Genomic DNA, 6000 nt, shown 5'->3' with positions numbered 1-6000 from the left:
GAAAAAAGAAATCAAGTGCGGAGTGCCTGAAAATGTTTAATTGCATCGTTGGATACCAGTTGTGATGATCAGCTCGCACAACTATAGTTGCAGCCTCCTGAGGGAAATTCTGGCTCAACATAGATCTGGAATCGGAATCCAAAAGCGGGAGAAGGCAACAAAACTAAACAGACTTCATTCAATAATTTACTTGTATTACTCCAACAAACTAAAATTAATATGAAAAATGAATGATACAAGGTACCAACTTGCTTCTCCCACACTAAGTTGGTGAATCACTTTCTCCCAAAAAAGATAGTGTAACCAAAATTTCCTTTTTGAAGAGGAATAAACAGACCAGCCATAGAATTCATCAAAGTCCGTGCCTATACATGTACAAGCAACAGGATTGTCGAGAGTCAATTGAAATCTTTTTAATAATAAGACTATCGCCAACACTTTAACCCAACTAAGAACATGAGGAGCTAGGAAGATGCGAGATCATGTAAAGAGATGGGACCTCAACTCTGCCAGGAACCATACTTATGATGGATTTGCTGTCACCGTCCCCCCGTTATAGCTTGTCCTAAGATCTGCCCAATTATGCTTGATCTATATTCGGCCAATCACAATTGTTGTAGTTGTCCTATTAACAATATCTCAAAAATTTGCTCGACAAAGTAAGAAATTGACAACAAATTGGAGCAGCTCCACAAATCCTGTGCAGGAAGCATGAATTCCTATGCCAGGTCTTGAGAACTGTTTATCCTCAAATTCAACAGCAGCTAACTTACTCATAGCTCGAACATCATACGACCTGCCAAAAGAAACAACAGCATACCATCTCAATCAAAGAGTAGGTACAAAAAAGGTGATAAAAACATCTTAACCATCATCCATATCATCCAAATTCCCACATTCGCGATTCTTGCAGATGTAGTTTGTAGGTTTATCAATGCCAGCTTCCTGAGAAGAAATTGGTACTGTTTGACAAGTTTTGGAGAGTAATTGGAGAATCCATGTGCAGGGATTGAGGAAACTTGCGGCCAAGTAATTCACAATGTCAATGAACAAGATATGAAAAATCATTTGTGAGGCTAATTTAGATTAGGGGAACATAAAAATAAGAGCATCCAGAAGAGAGAGCTCCCTGGGAGAGTGATTACAGAGTGATCCAAACAAATTGAATGTAGACATGGATAATCTGATCTGCCATAATTAGTGAATAACTGCAATCAATATCCCACATCATAAGTGTAAGGTTAACCATCTGATAGAGATAAGGAACATGGTCTCTAGTCCATAAAGTCAAACTCCCAACATTGTGTGCCACCTAATGACCAAGAAAGCAACAACTACAGTTGGAAGCACAATTCAAAAGCACCCATAGCTTTGGACACACAATTCAATTGTAGTTTATCCAGTGAATTTTGCAGACAAAGACAAGAACGCAACATTATTTGCAGCAAGAAGAGTCCAACCTACACGAGGAGAACTACGCATTCCATGCATCTCCTTTAAAGATAGAACCAGATCTATCTGGGTTCTCAAGCAGCTATAGATAATCCAAATTAGAAGGATCCAAATTTCAGCTGATGGCTCCTATCCACAAAGAAGACAATTCAGCAACTTAACTAAACATGACTGCCTCCTGTTTTCACTCACTCGACAAACTTGAATTTTTTTATCACTGAATCCTAACCATCTTCACGCGACACACTTAGCTGAAGAGATTACTCCAAACTAGAGCAAGCACCTGTTGACAGCTGAATAAGTCCATACATTTCGTGCAAGCAATATTATTAATTAAAATAACCAGAGGGAAACTTGAACCAGATAATGTTGATGAACCTCAAAGCATTCATACAAATTCAATCAGGACATAAACCAATTCTGTTCTCGCAACAGACCACCCAGATACTACAAAATCCATGCATTCCAATTAGAAGAAAAATGAACGCAAACCCCCCTTGTATAGCTGATGAGAAAAAAGATTTATTAGAACCATAAGTTAAATTATCTGGCAGACAAATCATCTACAACAAAAGAATCATGTTGCAAATGGTGATCTTATTTATAAATAGATATAACAGCTATGCTTGATGGGTAAAATAGGTTATCAATACAAATTAATATCACCATGCAAGTATTGAAATATCATATGAAATCAGAAGGAAAGGTAGAAACCTCCTGCTTGACTTTTCCACTCGAGCAAGTGTGATGTTCATCGTCGATAAAATAACATATAAAAAAAAATGTAGACGTTAATCATCTGATCAAAATTTGATAAGAATTAAAAAGGGTAAATGGGAAGGTTTTTCCCAGTTGCAGCAATTAGACAGCTTACAAAAAGAAGCAGACTGAACTCCATGCTCACCAAATATGTAAAAACCTCAAACCAAGTTTTATCCCCTGCAGGAATATGTTCTGCTAATTCAATTTAACTCAACTGAAAAACATACAAAATATGACTAACAGAAGGCAAAGAAAAAGGATCAAGAATGTGGTTCAGGAATGGTGTCTCCTCTGAAGAGTACTCGGCAGAGGATGTCAAGCAAAGAGCAAACAAGAGAGGAATTGCATGCACAATCAAAGATGCAGCACGAGAATAAAGTATGCGGACACAAGGGAGGGACTATTTCTAGGAAGTACACCCGTGTTATATTTTCAACAGCAATGATCCAAAGTGAGCATACACGTTGCATAGAAAGAACCATGACAGTTCATACATCAACCAAACTCTGACCTCCGAAGGAATGAGAATTGGTTTTCACATTAATCAGAAAATAACAGGACTGAAGAACAACCTCCATTCAAACACTGTAACTGTCTCGAAAAGCGGTAGCTTTATCTGATGATTGTCAGAGATCATCAACTCGACATCATAAAGATAATGCAACAGATCACCACTTCTCAAGCCTGGCAAAATCGCAACCTGCTAAAGAATTGGAACTAGACCATGATCATCACCCAAAGTTAAAAAAAACTTAAGAACAAATTTCAATCAACACCAGTGAATGCCCAGACTACTAGTTCATCATCTCTACCAAATTTCAGTCCATCGCCGGTCTAAGATGAGATCAAAGACCACTAGTTCATCATCTCTACCAACAACAGACAGCAAAAGGGATCCTCAGTCCTCCCAAAAGCCCAAACGCTTTGTTCTATGAAACAAACTGATCAATGTCCCCATTCATCGTCCTTAGTCAACATCCTCAGACAAGCAGTTCGCTCTAAGGGAAAAGAATCCACTACGAATTCTTCATATAAAAAAGTACAGAAGCAGGTGATAAAAATCAGGGGAGGAGCTAAACCAAACACTTCCAACAAGGACATCCCGCGAACGAAGAGGAAAAAGGCCACCACCAATTCACCGAACAACAAAAAAAATTTGAACAAGCCGAGATAATAGATTATCAAAAAGACGAGGTCAAACCAAATAATCCAAATCAACCATTGGGATCGTCCCGAAGGGAGACCAAGCGAAACCGTCACGAAAACAAGTTTCTGCAACCAGATGCTTCACAAATCAGACCGAGAAAGCAATCATCATGCCCATCAACAATCAATCGACAACTAGAACAAAAGGACAGACTGACCTTCTCTAAAGAGGATTTCGCAGAGGCCCGTCACGCGAGAGAGAAAGAAAGAGAGAGAGAGAGAGGAATGCGAGCACAGCCAGGAACGCCGGAGAGACTGGAACGAGGGGCGGAGGAAGGACGATCGGGTTAGAGGAAGGAGACGAGAGCAACGGTCGTCTTTTTTTCTTTTAAAATAAGACTATTTTGAGTTCGAAATAGAGTCATAACTCCAAAAGATTATATAAGGAAAGTTCGTAAAGAATTATACGTCTACTAATATTAACGTTACTTTTTTCATGTGAAATTAGTTGTCTCTTTCTAAAGAGACTTTTTGAAAATTTTATATATTCTTTATATAGTATAATATTAAATAATCAGTAACAGTTTTACTTATTATGTTATTATAACATAAATTTATTGGTATTTGATATTATAATATATTTTAAATTTAAATGAGTAAAAATTATTATGTTAATTATGAACCTTTTTTTTTTATCATGCATAAAAGCTAATGTCTGCTAAAAACAATTTTATCATGAAAATGGTGAATTTTCAAATTCTCTGTAATTTATTTAAAATATTAAAATTTTGAAAAAAAGAAGAAGAAGAAGAAGAAAGAAATGCTTACACGTCACAAAGTGCTCTTAATAAGTAAATCATTTTGAAAGCGCCCTTAATTATTTTGAAGTACAAAAAAACTCCAATTTACCCTTTAGCAATCATCGCATATTCCTAGCACCACTGGATCAACTTTTGCCGTTCTCCTTGTCACTCTTACCCAAGCAACGCTTAACTTGGTGTAATTCTAATTCCGACTTAAATCTTGATCGTCCTATCTTTTCAATCTATGAAACTCAGAAGATCTAATACTTGTGTCGTAACAAGTCGACATGAATCAATGTGTTTAAGAAACTTATCTCTTTCGCTTTTCTTTTTTCATCACTCGAAGGTCCATACCCATGCTGAAATACGAAGTAAAGTTGTTGTCCGCGACGTCTTTAATAGCCAAAAAACTAACAAGAGCACAAGCATAACCCATAATTCATAAGTTTTTTTTTTTTAGTCGAAAACATAAGCCAAATGTTCTTTTTTTCGTTTTTCTTTTGTGCCATGCATAGACATAAGGTTGTTATATGTAATTATTAACATGCTGTCAAATCGATATGGTCTAGCAAACATGCATATAACTACTCACTTTGCAGAGGTGAATGGCCACTGCTTGATTAAAATATCTCTCTCAATCTATTAGCTTGAAGATTTTGGGTTGAACATTTCAACATGATATCAGAGCTAAGCTTAGTCTCAATTTATTCTGTATGTGTGACCACCCATTTGTTAAGTTCCACTTGCCGTTTTTAATTCAATTTGTGATTAGGAGAGGATGGTCATAGTATTTCACATCAGTTATTTATGGGGTTTATATACTCTTTACACACATATAACCTTCCTCCACCTCTAAGCTTAGACCTTTAAATTGAAGATTCTAACACTTTCCAAGGTAAATAAATAGTGTTTGAGTTGGTGGTATCGCATAATTTGGACCCACTTTTTTTTAGAGAAGTCAATTGAAAATGTTAGCAAAACTTACTTAAAAGTTTTTAATTTAAGGAAGGACTCAATTTTAATGAAGAGGGTCCATCCTCTACTAATATAGTCCCACCATACTTTTACCACTCCCTCCTGCGAATTAAAAGAAAGAACCGACGAATTCATCACATGGCATTGGCATGCATTTCAAGAAGTTTTTGTGGATGGTAAGCGCATTTTAGAAAGAAAAAGTGGGATCTGTTTCGTTTAATATCTTTTATATTTTCTTCCATATATTAAGCACAACTTGAATTTTTTTTGCTTTTTCGTGAGGTCTAATTTTATTCATATATAAAATATTTTCCAGTAGACCAACAAAGAGCACGAGTGAATACAAAGCATCCTATAATTATTTGCTAGCTTAGCTCGTTTCTTTGTTAAATTACGTCTTTTATTGTGCATATGGTTTGATTACAAATGTCTCATCCGTGTAATACTTTTTTCAATAGAGTAATACCCAGTCTCCAGCTATGTATAATCACTGAATCGAGTCGACCCCAAAAGTCAAGCATTGTGGACATCAACTCAATTGGATTCCACTCCTATATCTACTACACCTAGTGAGGCTCGACCTTGTTTTTGGCATTGGCAACTGATACCTTCCAGGCTACTACACCTATCAACACCCAAAAAAAAAAAAAAAAATTGCTCAAGAACGGACTGGGAAGCTTCCTCCAGTACTTCAAAGTAGAAAAACAAGTCACTCTGATGTCATTGTTCCTCACCTGTCAACCCGGCACATAAATGAGTTTTTGTTAGATGTTGAACGAACTATGCAAGACTTTCCCCGGTCCAGGCCATTGTTGAAATCCGCAACATTCTAAACTCCATCGATTACATGAATGTCCATTAT

General features: G+C 36.6%; 1 long non-coding RNA gene across 1 annotated transcript; it reads right to left on the bottom strand.

Annotated features, from left to right (window-relative positions):
- Nucleotides 1–240: 240 nt before the first annotated feature.
- On the bottom strand, nucleotides 241–3700 carry LOC120286538. Its single transcript, XR_005545184.1, has 3 exons — nucleotides 3579–3700; nucleotides 2167–2391; nucleotides 241–796 (listed from the first exon to the last, which is right to left on the bottom strand). It is a non-coding gene; the product is annotated as an uncharacterized LOC120286538 (long non-coding RNA).
- Between the last annotated feature and the right edge of the window lie 2300 nt (nucleotides 3701–6000).

Source organism: Eucalyptus grandis, chromosome 8 (assembly GCF_016545825.1).
Source record: "Eucalyptus grandis isolate ANBG69807.140 chromosome 8, ASM1654582v1, whole genome shotgun sequence".
Taxonomy (NCBI): Eukaryota; Viridiplantae; Streptophyta; class Magnoliopsida; order Myrtales; family Myrtaceae; genus Eucalyptus; species Eucalyptus grandis.
This window is presented reverse-complemented; position numbering and strand designations above follow the sequence as displayed.